This window comes from Sceloporus undulatus, chromosome 2, assembly GCF_019175285.1.
Source record: "Sceloporus undulatus isolate JIND9_A2432 ecotype Alabama chromosome 2, SceUnd_v1.1, whole genome shotgun sequence".
NCBI classification, from domain to species: domain Eukaryota; kingdom Metazoa; phylum Chordata; class Lepidosauria; order Squamata; family Phrynosomatidae; genus Sceloporus; species Sceloporus undulatus.
The window spans coordinates 302,603,472-302,618,881 of record NC_056523.1 but is presented as its reverse complement, the minus strand read 5'-3'; the positions used below and the strand labels follow the sequence as shown (position 1 = coordinate 302,618,881).

General features: G+C 42.2%; 1 protein-coding gene across 1 annotated transcript in view; it reads right to left on the bottom strand.

Moving 5' to 3' along the window:
• LOC121920683 overlaps window positions 1–14,791 on the bottom strand; it is a 66,221-nt gene extending 51,430 nt beyond the window's left edge. Inside the window, exon 1 of the mRNA XM_042447834.1 lies at window positions 14,706–14,791. The gene's annotated coding sequence lies outside the window, so the exon portion shown is untranslated. The remainder of the gene's footprint in view (window positions 1–14,705) is intronic.
• Between the last annotated feature and the right edge of the window lie 619 nt (window positions 14,792–15,410).

The window sequence follows — 15,410 nt, the reverse complement described above, 5'->3', positions numbered from 1 at the left end:
CCCCCTCAAGATGGAGGTCGGGGGAGGGCTCTTCAACTTGGCAGGCAGAGGCCTGTTGTTTCCTGCCTGCTTCTCTCCCCTCAAGATGGAGATTATTGTACACCGCTGTGATCGAATTTGGAATTTGGAATAGCGGTATAGAAATAAATTATTATTATTATTATTATTATTATTATTATTATTATTATTATTATTATTTTCTCAAGATGTGGCCAAAGTCTTAATTTAGTCATCTTGGCATCCAGGGAGAGTTAAGGCCTGATCTGCTCAAGGACCCAGCCACTTTCTTCATGTCCAGCTCTCACATCCATACATGGTAATTGGGAATACAGTGGCTTGAATGATCCTAATTTTAGAGTTCAGTTTTATCTTTGCATTTCAGGATCTCCTCTAGTTCTTTTATGGTTGCCCTTCCCATTCTAATCTTCTTTTGATTTCTGACTGCAGTTGCTCTTCTGATTTATGATTGAGTGAAGATATGGGAAATCTAACTATTTTGATTTCTTCATTATCTAGGCTGAATTTATGTAAATCCTCTGTGGTCATTATTTTTGTTTTCTTTATGTTGAGCAGTAAGCCTGCCTTTGCACTTGCTTCTTTAACTTTCCTTAGTAATTGTTACAGGCCTATGTTGTTTTCTTCTAATAGTATGGTATCTAAGATTGTTGATGTTTCTTACTCCAATCTTCACTCTTCCTTTCACCAATTCTAACCCTGCTCTTCATATGATATATTCTGCATACAAGTTGAACAAGCAGGATGCTAGAATGGAGCTTTGCCTGACCCTTTTAGGAATTGGAAACCATTCTGTTTCTCCATATTCAGTTCTATACAGTAGCCTCTTGTCCTAAGTACAGATTTCTCAGCAGGACTATCAAATATAGTGGCACTCCCATTTCTTTTAGAGCACTCCATAGCTTTTAATGATTTATGCAGTCAAAGCCTTTGCTGTAATCTGTAAAGCACATGCTTTATATTACAGATCCATAAATGCTCTGCATTCATTAAAATATGTAGTCTTATTGTAAGACTCTAGATATTATCATATGAGCTACATAATTCTCACTACAGTTGGGTTAATGGAAAAAAATGCAAGCATACCATCTTAGGAACAGTCACTATCACCTGTGTAGGAGCCATTGCAGCTCTGGGACTCTGTTTCCCAGCATATTTCTTAACCCCACCTCCCTTCCCTATTGCTTTACTAGCATGCTTTACAGGTTTTTTATTTTTCTCTCTTTTTAAAACAATTTATGCACTATGGCGATACAATTTAGGGTGGGAAGAGAAAAGAAAGTAAAGAAAGTTTGTTTGTTTTTTAAAAAAGAAAGTCTGCTTGAGAATAGTGTGGCAGGAGGAAAAGGAAGAGAGAAGCAAACTAAAATCACAGGATTGCCCATGCCAGGACTGAAGCCCAGGTGTTATCACGCACAACTAGTGCTACAGTAGCAATATTGATAGCAATTAATGGGGAATTAACAGTTGTATGATAGTCACTGATGGAGAACAGACCAGCTACAGCTTATCCACAGCATCATCAGATAAGGTTCAGCCATACATGCATCTGTTCTGCTTCACTTCCACTTTTTAGCCTCATCTGATAATGTCCTCTGGAAATGTTACCCCAAGCTCACCTAAAGAGCCAGCAGCAAAACGGGGTGAAGGAGGTCTGCTCAGCTTCCAACTGGGGTGCAAGGAAGGAAATGTTCTAATCTCTTTTTTTAAATAAAATTACCAGCTTGGTAGATGAAGGGAATGCTGTGGATATAGTATATCTTGATTTTAGTAAGGCCTTTGACAGGATTCCCCATTACATTCTTGCAAACAAGCTAGTGAAATGTGGGCTAGACAAAGTAACTGTTACATGGGTTTGTAATTGGTTGACTGGCCAAACCCAAAGGGTGCTCAATAATGGCTTCTTTTCATCCTGGATAGAAGTGACCAGTGGGGTCCTACAGGGTTCTGTCCTGGGACCAGTGCTATTCAATGACTTGGATGACAAATGCCTTAATAGATTAGAACGCTGGGCCAAGGCTAACAAAGTGAATTTCAGCACGGAGAAATGTAAAGTAGTGCACTTAGGGTGGAAAAATGAAATACACAGATATAGGATAGAGGACACCTGGCTGAACGAGACTACGTGTGAAAGGGATCTGGGAGTCCAAGTAGACCACAAGTTGAACATGTGTCAACAGTGCAATGAGGCAGCTAACAAGGCCAATGTGATTTTAGGCTGCATCAATAGAAGTATAGTGTCTAGATCAAGAGAAGTAATCGTGCCACTCTATTCTGCTTTGGTCAGGCCCTACCTGGAATCTTGTGTTCAGTTCTGGGCACCACAATTTAAAAAGGATGTTGAGAAACTTGAGCGTGTCCAAATGAGGGTGACTAAAATGGTGAAAGGTCTGGAAATCATGCCCTATAAGGAACAATTTAGGGAGCTGGGGATGTTTAGTCTGAAGAAGAGAAGGTTAAGTGGTGATATGATAGCCCTGTTTAAAATACTGGAAGGGATGTCATATTAAGGCTGCGCCAGTGAACAGGACCAAGAACAATAGATGCAAGCTCCAGGAAAAGAGAGTCCACCTCAACATTAGGAGGAAGTTTCTGACAGTAAGGGCTGTTCAACAGTGGAACACTCTTCCTCAGAGAGTGGTGGAGACTCCTTCCCTGGAGGTCTTTAAACAGAAACTGAATGACCATCTGTCAAGGATGCTTTGATTGAGAGTTCCTGTATGGCAGGGGGTTGGATTGGATGGCTCTTGCGATCTCTTCCAACTCTATGATTCAATGTTTTCACCCTATTCCTGCCACTGAGTGAGACTAAAAAAATCAGAATTAGGACCCCTATCTCAAACCTTTTTGCAGCTCTACTCACTGGTGGTAGGGGAGTGGAAACCCCATCCTCCTTGTACACAGTTTGACCTCCTTTGCCTGATCCAGCTGCTGGCTCTTATGGTGGGCTGAAGGGCTGGGGTCAGGCCAGGAGATCTTACCTATGCATACATAACCAAGCAGCTAATGTAGAAGACACATGTTTAAAGCATCTGGAGGGTACCAGCTGGGAACCCCCTGCTGTGGTTGTTAATCTAAAGAATCTGTTTAACTTGATCCTTAGAGCATGCATATAAAACTTGTTTATTTTAGATCCACTTAATTTAAATAATAATTATCCCTTATTTACTAATTTAAATGCCACAGTCTGGATGCTATGTATGGCCTAAATGAGACTATTAGTCCTAACTAGAGTATCAGCATTGAATCAATAGGTTTAACTTATGCTTTCACTCACAAAACACAGATTTTTAAATAAATCATGGTATTTCTTTCTTGTCTGCTTTGCCCAATGAAGAGATCTAGAGAACCCCAAAGCTTGCTATTAGTGACATAAGTTGATTCTAATAAAAGTATTGTCCCAGTCATGGGCTTTGAATTTTTTTTCTTTATTTATGGTTTCTTTGCTTGTTTAAATTTGTTCAGTTTCCTGTATTTTGAAATGGATTTCTGTGAACTATTTTATTTTCTCACAAGAAATTGCTAACCATTATTATCCATTATTATTGCATTTTACTTTTTACTTCCTGTGAAAACTTACATGACAGTGTTCTTTCTTTTGTTCTGAGTACCCTTTGAAACTGCGTTTACACAACACACCAGCAGTTGCACGAAGTTGTGGTAAAATCAATATGCTAAAGTTATTTATCTCAGCATTCATCAGCTTTTATACTCCTGGAATCCACTTTTTAGCTCTACAACATAGGGCATGCTTTTCTCATTTTACCAAATATGTGACTGTCTTTCTCACAGTTTTCTGCTTCTTCCTGTCTTCCTTTCTATCCTTTTCCAGCTCTCTCTACCCACTAAAAAAAGGTCAGTCTTGAAATGAAATCAGAAGCATCTGAAAATAAATATGAGCAAAATACAAAAGGTGTAAAGTACATTTTGAGAGGATTAGCTTTGTCTCACGTTACCTTCCAAAAGACATAATGATGGTATATTTCTTGTTAACGCTCCATCTCTAAATGTATATATTCACAAATATTTGATATTGATTTGGATGGAATTACCTATCAAAGAAACATATTTTTAAATGGTAGACTTCATATCTCCATTTAAAGAACCTAAGCAGAGATCTGCTGGATCTATTATTATTATTATTATTATTATTATTATTATTATTATTATTATTTGTATCCTGCTCTTTTCCCAGCACTGGGATTCAGAGCAGCTTCACAATATTAAAAGAGCAATACAATTAAAAACATTGAAAAGAGGTGTGTTAAAAAGTAATTAAATTATTACAACATTAAAATCTCTCTCTCTCTCTCTCTCTCTCTCTCTCTCTCTCTCTCTCTGGCTTTGCTTCACGAATGAAGATTCAGGAAGGACTCATCCCGCGCTTTGTACAAGCGTGTTGGTGACTAAAAAGGCCAATTCGGGATAAACAGGTCCAGTTGCAGAAAGCACAGCAGAAAGTCTCCTTGGGTGATGTTTCCAGGTTGCGATTCTTTCTGTGTTGTCGTTTCTCTTTGAGGCTCGTTCAGCATGAGCTTTCAAAGAAGGCTGCAGTGTCATGGATAGTGCGTCTCCATGCCTCCTGATGCGAGGCCAGGGAGGACCATTGTTGGTGATCTATCTGGCCAAGCCTGAGATGTTGTTTCAGGGAGTCCTTGTTTCTCTTCTTTGGGGCGCCCCTCTTACGCTAACCTGTGGCAAGTTCACCGTAGAATACTATTTTGGGGAGGCGATGGTCCTTCATCCTTGAAACGTGTCCTGCCCAGCGCAGCTGCATCCTCAATAGCATGGCCTCAATGCTGGTGATCCCTGCTTGCTCGAGGACAGCAACATTTGTCACATAGTCAGTCCAGTGTATATTTAGAATTGTGCGTAAACAGCGCTGATGAAAGCGTTCAAGGAGTTGTAGGTGTTGGCGATAGGTGACCCATGTTTCAGACCCATAGAGGAGAATACACAGTACAATGGCTCTATACACACTGATTTTTGTGCTTCGCCTCAAGTGTTTGTTACTCCAGACTCTTTTGTGAAGCCCTCCGAATGCGCTATATGCCTTTGCCAGTCTGTGATCGATCTCTTTATCAATCTTGGCGTCTGAGGAGATGATGCTTCCCAGGTAGGTGAACTTCTGGACGGACTTAAGCACATATGTGCCTACAGTGATGTGGGGATGGTAGTGTTCTTCCTGTGGTGCCGGCTGGTAGAGAATTTCCATTTTCTTCAGACTGACTTCCAGCCCAAAGAGCTCTGCAGCTGTTGCAAAACAAGATGTGAGGCGCTGCAGAGCTGCTTCCGTATGGGCAACGAGGGCAGCATTGTCAGCAAAAAGCAGCTCACAGACTAGATAGTTTAGAGTCTTAGTGCAGGCCCTCAGGCAGCTTAAGTTAAACAGGCTACCATCAGTACGGTAGCGTATATAAATGCCGTCTTCTTCTTCTTTGAGATCTGCCGTAGCCCTTTGGAGCATCATGCTGAAGAAGATTGTAAATAAAGTTGGAGCAAGAACACAACCTTGTTTTACACCATTAGTTATTAGAAAGGGCTCCGAGAGAGCATCGCCATATCTGACTTGACTTTGCTGGCCTTCATGTAACAGGATGATCATTTTGAGGAATTTGGGGGGGCATCCTAGTCGTTCCAGGATCTGCCACAGACCTTTTCTACTCACAGTGTCAAAGGCTTTGGTGAGGTCGACAAATGTTACATAGAGTCCTTTGTTCTGCTCTCTACATTTCTCTTGCAGTTGTCTGAGGGCAAATACCATATCTGTAGTGCTCCTATTAGCTCTGAAGCCACATTGGCTTTCGGGAAGAAGTTCTTCTGCAATGGCAGGAACTAATCTGTTCAGCAGTATCCTTGCGAGGATTTTTCCAGCAATGGAGAGCTGTGTTATACCTCGGTAGTTCGAGCAATCCGATTTTGCTCCTTTTTTCTTGTACAGGTTGATGGTGACTGCATCTCAGAGATCTGATGGCAGTTCGCCTTTTTCCCAGCAACTCACAAGGAGTTCGTGGAGTTTAGCATGGAGTGCATGACCTCCATGTTTCCAAGCTTCAGGTGGAATTCCATCAATCCCCGCAGCCTTGCCGTTTTTCATCTACTGTATGGCCTTAACGGTTTCTTCCAAAGTGGGAGCTATGTCCAATTCTTTCTTCATCTGTTGTTGTGTCATCTGTTGAATAGCTGAATCTTGGACTACTCGGTTGGCACTAAAGAGGCTTTGGAAGTGTTCAGCCCATCGGTCCAGAATGGAAGCTTTTAGTGTTTGACCATCTGAACTGTATAGGGAGCTTTGGGTCTGATATGTAGGTCCAAACACTGCTTTAAGAGCTTCGTAAAATCCTCTGGAATCACCCAGATCTGCACAACGTTGTGTCTTTTCTGTTAAATTGATCCACCACTTGTTCTGAATGTCTCTGAGTTTTTGTTGGAGTTGACTACATGCGAGGCGAAAGGCTGCTTTTCTTACATGGCAGGATGGCTGGGTGAGGTGTGCCTGGTGAGCAGTTCTCTTCTTTGCCAACAGCTCCTTCATCTCTTGGTTGTTTTCATCAAACCAGTCTTGGTTTTTCTTGACAGAGAACCCTAAGGATTCTTCTGCAGACTGCAGGATGCTGTTTTTGATATGTTGCCAAAGCGCTGTAGGAGAAGAGTCTATAGGGTGGTCTTCAAGTTTTGTTTGCAAATTTGCCTGAAAGTTGTCTCTCATGGCAGCTTGTTGAAGATTGTTGACTTGGAGTCTCCTCTTTAGGATGCCACCCCTCGTAGGTTTAAACTTAAAATGAAGATTTAGTTTTCATCTTACAAGGCGATGATCTGTTTGACATTCTGCACTGGGCATCACTCGGGTATGATGGACATCGCGAATATTTCTCTGGCGCACTAGGATGTAGTCAATGAGGTGCCAGTGTTTGGATCTGGGGTGCATCAGGCTGTCTTTCTGCTGAAAGATGGTGTTTGTAATAGTCAGCTGCTGTTCTGCACAAAATTCTGGCAGGAGACGTCCGTTATCATTACAGTTTCCAACACCATGCTTGCCTAAAACACCTTTCCAGGATTCGAAGTTCTTTCCTACTCTCGCATTGAAGTCACCTAGGATAATGATTTTGTCTTCTGCAGGGACTTTTTGCATAAGATGGCATATGTCTGAGTAGAATTTGTCTTTCTCCGCAGGGTCAGCTTGCATAGTTGGGGCATACATACTGAAGAGAACAACATGTGGGAGGCGTAAGGAGATAATGCGATCAGAGTGTCCTGTTGGCAAGGTTTCGAGTTTGGAGGCGATGGAGTTTTTGATCATGAAGCCTACACCTGAAAGATGTTTTTCAGTTTTGGATTTGCCAGACCAATAGAGTGTGTAGCCGGCACCGTGTTCTTTAAGGCTGCCTTCCTCATGGAGACGAACTTCACTAAGACCAGCAATGTTGATGTTAAGTCATGACAATTCATGGGCTATTAGAGCAGAACGACGCTCAGGACGTCCACTGTTTGCAGAATCTTGCATGGTTCTGATGTTCCAGCATGCAAGCGTTAGTCTGTTTGCATCTTTGGAGGCTGGTGTGTGCCTTTGTCTCTTTGTCTTTGTTTGACCGCATCAGAAGATTCCCGTTGGCCGCATCTAGCCAACCGGGTTGTTGGGGATGAGCTTTCTTTAGGCCACCTTTTCTAGGCCCCTCTCCATATGGAGCAAGCAGTGCTCTCCTTAAAAAAGGCTGCTTGGTCATTCAGGATGCTTCCGAACAAGTCTATCATCCCCGGTCAGTCTCGAGCGACCAAAGTCCTGAACTGCCTGCATGCAGGGTTGGGTCTGCGGCTTCCAGTGCATCTTTACACCTGCCGTTTCGTCCCTTGCCTATTGCTACAGGGCTTTTTCGGAGATTGGATGTGTCCTTTGAGCCTGTGCAATGGATTTTTCTGGTGGAGCGTAGCGTGCACAGAACTGGCCTCACCCTTTAAACCAGAGGTTCGTCTGCTGAGGCTTTGACAAGCATGGACAGTGGCAGCGAGGTCCTTGGGTCATAGGTTTGATTAGAGTTTCCTTCTCTGAGATGGTTGACCTTGCAGGGTTAGACGAGCACCATCTGCCCGGGTTTGGGATTAGAGTTTTCCTTCTCCTAGGATGGTTGCCATAAGGCTAGAGAGCCCATCCTGCTCTTTGGCGCTCTTGGTCAGACCCTTCTGTTGTGACCTGTCTGGCATGGGAGGCCCTGCTGGTGGCTATTATACCACCGCCAGCATAGTTCACAGCTTCATTAGGGTACGCAAGCCTCTCCCCCAAGCCTCTCCCCCACGACAAGGGGGCATCAATGGAAAGGACAACATTAAAATAGATAGCTATTAAAAGAATAAAATGCATTTTAAAAAGATAAAACTGTATAAAACATTTCAAAATGAAAGAACATCACAAGCCGGTCCTTTACAAACATTCCATTTTAAAAGCCTGCCCAAACTGGTAGGCCTTAGCCTGCTGGTGGAAGGCCAAAAAGAAGAGAGCCATTTTGGTCTTCTTGGGGAGTTCCAAAGTCTAGGGGCAGCCTCTGAGATGGCCCTCTCTAGTGTCCCCACCAGGGCTTTTGATGGTGGTGGGACAGAGAGAAGGGCCTCTCCACAGGAATTCAAAGCCTGGGCCAGTTCATAAAGGGAGATATGGTCTGCCAAATAGCGTGGACCTGGGTCATATAGGGCTTTATAGGTCATAACCAGCACTTTGCATTGTGCCCAAAAACCAATTGGCAGCCAATGGACCTGTTTCAACAGATTGGTTTGATCAGCTTGTTCTTAAAAAGTTGGTGACAACCAGGTCCCTAAGGGAAGCCAGTAAAGAGGACAAAAGAACAATAACATACTCCCACTCATGTTCCTCAGCACCTAGTAAGTCAAACCTGTGACACTTCTGAGTTTAGAGGATATATAATCACTGATAAGACTTAATTCCCATGAATTTTCCTAATGCCATTTTAAAGCCATCTACATTGAAATTCAATATCCAACACTTTGAAAAATGAATATTGTGGACTAGAACTCCCAGAATCCCCCAGCCATAATGTCTGGAGCATCCTGAGAGATGACATCCGTAAAGTAATTTTCCAAGTTCTGTTATCATCACATGTTGTGGCATCAAATCCATTAGTTAAATTACGCAGGTTGGAGTCCAATGAACTCTAGAAGAACATCAGAAAGATATGCTATCCCCACTTTCTGACAGCAGATTTCCCTCTCCACCTAGAAATCAGGTCTGCCTTTGCAAGCCTCCTCATCCTAAGCATGGCATCTTTGCTACTTCACTTCCAGTGCTCCAGCTATGGTAACATCATGCTCAGGTTTATGCTGCAGCAGATATGAGTAGTCCTTTGATATTTTTAGATCCTCTTGTTTCACCAGTCTGCTCCCCAAAAACAAATCTAGATTTTTCCATTTTATATAATGGACATCATTTTACTATGCCATTGTATATAATAGTATAATTTTAGAATCCACAGGGTGGGGGTTCTGGAACCATACCCCAGAACTATGCTCCAGAGAACAGGACCTGGAACAATGGATACAAGCTACAGGACAAGAGGTTCCACCTCAACATTAGGAGGGACTTCCTGACAGTAAGGGCTGTTCGACAGTGGAAGACGCTCCCTCGGAGTGTGGTGGTCTCCTTCCTTGGATGTCTTTAAACAGAGGCTGGATGGCCATCTGTCGGGGATGCTTTGATTGAGATTTCCTGCATGGCAAGGGGGTTGGACTGGATGACCTTGTGGTCTCTTCCAACTCTATGATTCTATGATTCTAAGATACCACAATGGCCCACTTTAATTTTACCAGAGTTACCAAGGAAATGTTAACATAGCAAATATAAGAGTTCTATTTTTGAACTATTTTCAGTGTCTCAGGCCCTGTACAGATGGGCAGGAAGGGATGGTGAGATGCCGCTCCTTTCTCCACCGTATCATTGCTACGGCAACCACATGGACGCGGGAATGATCCACTCCAAAAAGGAGCTACAAAATGCAGCTCCTTTCCACGCCGTTCCCAAGGCGCCATTAGCACCCTGGAGTAGCAAAGTGATGTGTCTTGTGCCCTGTCCTGTTTGGACGTGACGCACATGGCACGTCATCAGCATGTGCACTGTGTGAATGCACATGTGCCAAAATGGCGCCTGGAGAGCACAGAGCTCAATCTCCCAAGCCCTAATTTTGGCCCCAGGATGGCACTTTTTGCCCATCTGTATTGGGCCTCACTCTGCAATGCTAGAAATTTAGGGACTGAAGAAAAATCTCACTACAGAGACAGAGTTCGTATGATCCTTCATTTTGCTCCCCATGATTCCCAGCATCCTTCAGCATCATTTAGTAGGAGTTTCAATCCACCAGTATTTAGTGGCCCACCCTACAGTAGCAAGCTCTTACTCACAAAATAAAGATAATGGTATTATCTAAACAGACCTGATCAGTGTGTTCTGAGAACCCTGCTCTTGTCTGGCTGTACAGGCTTTGGATTTACATTTTAAAATGAAGTGTCAAAAACTGTCAATGTCTACATAGCCCACACCATTCACTTACAGAACAAACTGCATAATCTGGATCAAAGTAGGCCAGAAACAGAAGGCAAGATTATTCTTCACCTAGATGTTCTTCAATTAATTGTATGTAGTTCAGCAAACTCTGCATTACTAAAAGAGAACAAAGAAATCAAAACTGAATGATCTTGTGTTGAAAGATCCTGAAAAGACAGTTCAACCTGGCTTGCAAGCAAGGGTCTTTCTTCCTATCCACTTTCCACTTTTTCAACTAGAATTAAAACAAACAAACAAAAATCCATTAGCTTTTGCTAATACAGAAATGTAATCCTCAGAATTCAGAAGATATCTTTCCTTTTGTGCTGCATCCTCCATTTCAGGAAGAAATTATTAGGTTGTGCTTAGGGCTCTTCTTTCTCATCAGGCTTCTGTGTGCAGCACCTTCGCTCTTTCATCACCATTCCCAGGTTGAGCTTTTAAGAAAGAGGTTGCCCATTGTCCTTCAAAGAATCTCAGGACCAGTGGTGCTTTATACTTAATGTATCACCAGTATGAATTGCATCTTACTCCATGGATACTCGAGGGGTTAAGATAATAGAAAAGACAGAAAGGGGGGGGAGAGAAAAGTGAACCACAGCTGTCAGCTATTTTATGCTCAATTCTAGTTTCCTTGAGGGGTTTCAAACTGTCACTATGATCAAAGGCTTGGCACTTATGGCAGCCCCCTAAGGCAGCAAAAGGAGAGCAACACTTATCCGTTTAGTATCATTCTCTATCAGAATTCATAATCTAAAGGTGGTGTATAACCTTCATCTTAACAGAATTTCCATATTGGAAATAAAACATATTGGCAAATGTATGCCTTGTCACAAATATGCACTTTTCCTGCATCAGCAGGCTCAAGGCGATATGGAATTATAGCTCAATATAGCAAACAGCTACCATTTTATGTCCATAAGGATGCAGCCCACTATCCTGGGCTGAGGGGTGGAGGCAAGGGAAAATGTGACACCACTTTTGTGTTCCACTAATCTTGGAAACAGCTATTACCAGCTATAAATCTAAGCTACAACATGCCATCTTTACAGTGTGTGCCTGCTTTAAGAAAGTATCACTCCAGTAACTCTGCTGCTTTTCAAGTTGCATTACTATCCAACAAAGCAACTGGCTAGGTACAATATAATGCAAGGAGGAGGAGGAGAGATGACAACAACAACAGGTATATATTGCAGCAACTATAGTAACTGCTTTGACCAAAGGGCTTGAAATTAACCAAATTGAGAACTGGGAAGGAGATTCATTTTATCCTAAGGGCATAAAATATGTGGACAATTTTTCTTCTCCTTATCAAGAAAGGGTGTAAAATTCACGTGTGCAAAAATACAGTTTTTGTACAATGAGGGAGAGGACAAAAAACCAAGGGTTTTTTTCACAAAAACCAAGCTTTTCTCCAAGACAAATTGTTTTGCAAAAGTCCCAAAATGTGAAAAAGTATCCAAAAAATGTCCAAAACCTCTTATAATTTTGCTTAGCAAGGAGAAAACTTCTAAAGTTCTTTTTTCCCTTGCATTTAAGAATGAACTAAGGAAAAACTTTAATAATAATAATAATAATAATAATAATAATAATAATAGATCAAGATAGGATTACAGCAGTAACTAATACAAAATAATACAAATAGTACAAAATATTCATGCATCATTAAAAACTAACACTGAATTTACCAATTCCTATTAGTGCTCTAAAACCTATCTTTCCATAAACAAAGTTGAGAGCCCCCAACCCTAGTACGTACACAGTACGTACAAAATGGCGGCAGCCATTCTACATGGGCATCACCATTAGGACATCACAACCGCACCGCCTCCAAATGGAGTGATGTGGATATGATGTCCTGGCGCTGCGGAAGGGCGCCTGTGACGCCCTTTCCACGGTGCAGGAAAGAGCTCCGAAACGGAGCTCATTCCGAGTTTTGTGTCAGTGGCGCAGCCTTTAGAAGGCTGCACCAGCGACACAAAAGAGAAAAGGGCCCCTTTATCTTGTGGCCCCTTTATCTTTTCCCCGCTGCTGTCGGGGTGTCCTTGGGTCTTGAAGCCCCAAGAATGCCCCTTTCCAGGCCATGGGAAGCAGCCTTTTGCCGTTTCCCGCAGCCTGGAAAAGCGGCGGATCAAGACCTAAGGGCTGCTGCTGTGGCAGCTGAGGCCCCAATCCGTCAGGGAAAGGAGCGGGTACAGGCCACCCCAAAGGGGCAGTCCGTAATGCACCAAAGTGTCCATCCAACAGAGAAGATGGAAGTTGCAAGAACTTTGACTCCGAGAAGCATCCCAATGTAAGGTGATGGAGTAATGTCCATTGTTCCCCTAGGTGGACACATGTCTGATTTTCAGACCATTCTATTGCTTCATTATCAATTGAATGGACTGAATCAGTGGTATGATAATATATACTAAAAATAGGAGGGGAAAGTGCATCCTGTGGGTCACTTGAAGCCCCTAGACCTCACCTTGCTGGCCCCTGCCCCCCCCCCAGCATTCCAAAGCATTCCCAAAACAGCAGAAAGCCTCCAAAGTGTGTAAAAACACCTGGAAACAAGCCCACCCACCCCACCACTCAAAATTCCTCACTACCCTAAAATACCTCAATTTTTATTGCAGTCCCACTAAAAATGGTGATGCAATAACACTTCTAGTTGAGAGGGATTGCAGAGGAAAATAAGGATAACTGGGTTTGCTGGGGAAGGTGCTCACTGGATGGAGTGGGAGGAATAATCAGTCCTTTGCCCCCATGCAGTTGACTACCCCTGTGTTAATTGAACTGCTCATTAAAAAGTCATTATCTCTGGACCAGTAATGACCTTCTCCCCCCCCCCAAAAAAAAAATCCTGCATCTTCTGTATCACAGTGGATAAATTCCAGAAAAAGTCAAAATATATTCCTGTGGTTCATTTCCACATATCATAATTTGGAGTGGGGGGCCAATAACATAGTACCAAGAAATTCCTGCTCTTGATGTCCCTTTTAGGAAATGGGGAGAAAAAGCTCAGGCCACTGACATTTCACAAAATTGCTGTTCACACTGAGCTAGCCTCTCGTGTTTGTAAGTTAGTGACATTACTGTCACAGCTTGGCTCTACAGTATAAAGAGGAAGGGCTATTGACATCTTCCCTTTGAAGTGAAGTCCTAAAGCTTTAATTCTGTCTGGGGTAAAAAGTCTCTTGCTGATGTGTCAGTGTGGCCCTGTTTTCAAATTGTCCACATATATAATAAAGAGGGAGGGAGAGAGAGAGGGAGGGAGGGAGGGAGGGAAAACAAGTTTCTACCAAATTGTGCATGTAGAGAAAAAGAGAAGGAAGGAAGGAAGGAAGGAAACCAGATTTGTACACAACAACAGAACAATAGGTAGGTAGATAGATCAGAGTGTTCCATGTAAATCTATAAAATTCCTGATAGAAAAACAATAAAAGCTGATGAGTTACAAAGACTACTTTGTGACATTCTGCCCTCCCTCCATCAACCCCCAAAGGTTTGTGAGAGCTAAGTGCGATGGAATTTCATGGCATCTCCTCATTGGCTCATTTATGTCATACCGCATTAGATGGGCTGTGACAAAACTTAGTACTGCATTATAACACAACATAGCCCTATGGAGGAAGGAACCTAAGCAGCTTCATTTAAGTGTCCCCTATGCTCCTTATAACGTTTATGAAGAACCACCTCACATTATGAGTCAACTCAAATGAATGATTACACGATCTCTCATATCCACATCTGGATCTGACAACCATTGCCTTTAAAACAAATGCACTCCCTGGGACACAGAGAAGAAAGTGTCACATAGATGAAACTGTATGGGAAATTTGCAGTTCAGGTTTGAAGAAGAAGTGGTCCCATGCTAACAACAGAGTCCCACCAGAGCATTACTTAATTATTCCAAATAAATATGTGTTTATTTAATGCATTTACACAAAGCTCTGCAAAAACTTGCAGTAAAATTAGATTGCCATAATAGAGCCTGGTTCCCCAAAGTTCAGTTTTCTTATTTCTCCCTTTAAGGGGCAGTAAATAGCAGTTAAAATACAATGGGTATAGCTGCCCTAAAGATTAACAGCACTTTGATACCATTTTAACTGTCATGACTTTGTTCTATGGAACCCAGGGATTTGTAGTTTGGGAAGGTACTTACTTAGACTTCTCTTTCAGAATGCTCTAGTGTTATAGGCAGACATGTAATTTTTCATGAATTTCTTCTTGAATGTAGCAGAGTAATTTCAGCCATTTTCTTCCCCCTGCAAGAAAGTCATTGAAAACTACATTAAAAAAAAACTATTCTCAATTCAGAATTTATTCTGCACAAAATTCACACATGGTTGTTTTGCACAGAAAACAGCCTTTTCTACACAGGAAATAATACTTCTGCACTGAAATATTTCTATGTAGAAAAGGCAGTTTTCTGTACAGAAAATGCTGTTTTCTGCAAATCAGCCATGCACAAATTTTATGCTGAATAAATTCCTAATTAGTGCAAAACAACCATACAGAATAAATCCTTTAATGTCCTTAAACCACAGCCAGTCCACCAGTGAACCAACTTTCAAATTAGCCAATAAAGCAGCAAGGCTAGGGAAATCTCAGGGGCTGAGTGTAGTATTGTCTCTCTGCAGAACAATGGAGTACTGCTTCTACCATGCCTCACCTATCTGAAAGTTTTTAATCTTTTTTTTCTGAGAGAAGAACTGCTGGACTTTATCCCCTTCCCCACTGCCATTCCCTTCTCCTTTTGTGCCATGTCTTTTTAGATTGTAAGCTTGAGGGCAAGGAATTGTCTAATTAAAAATTTGTAAGCCTCTCTGAAAGCCTTTGTAGCTGAACAGATGAGTATAAATATTCC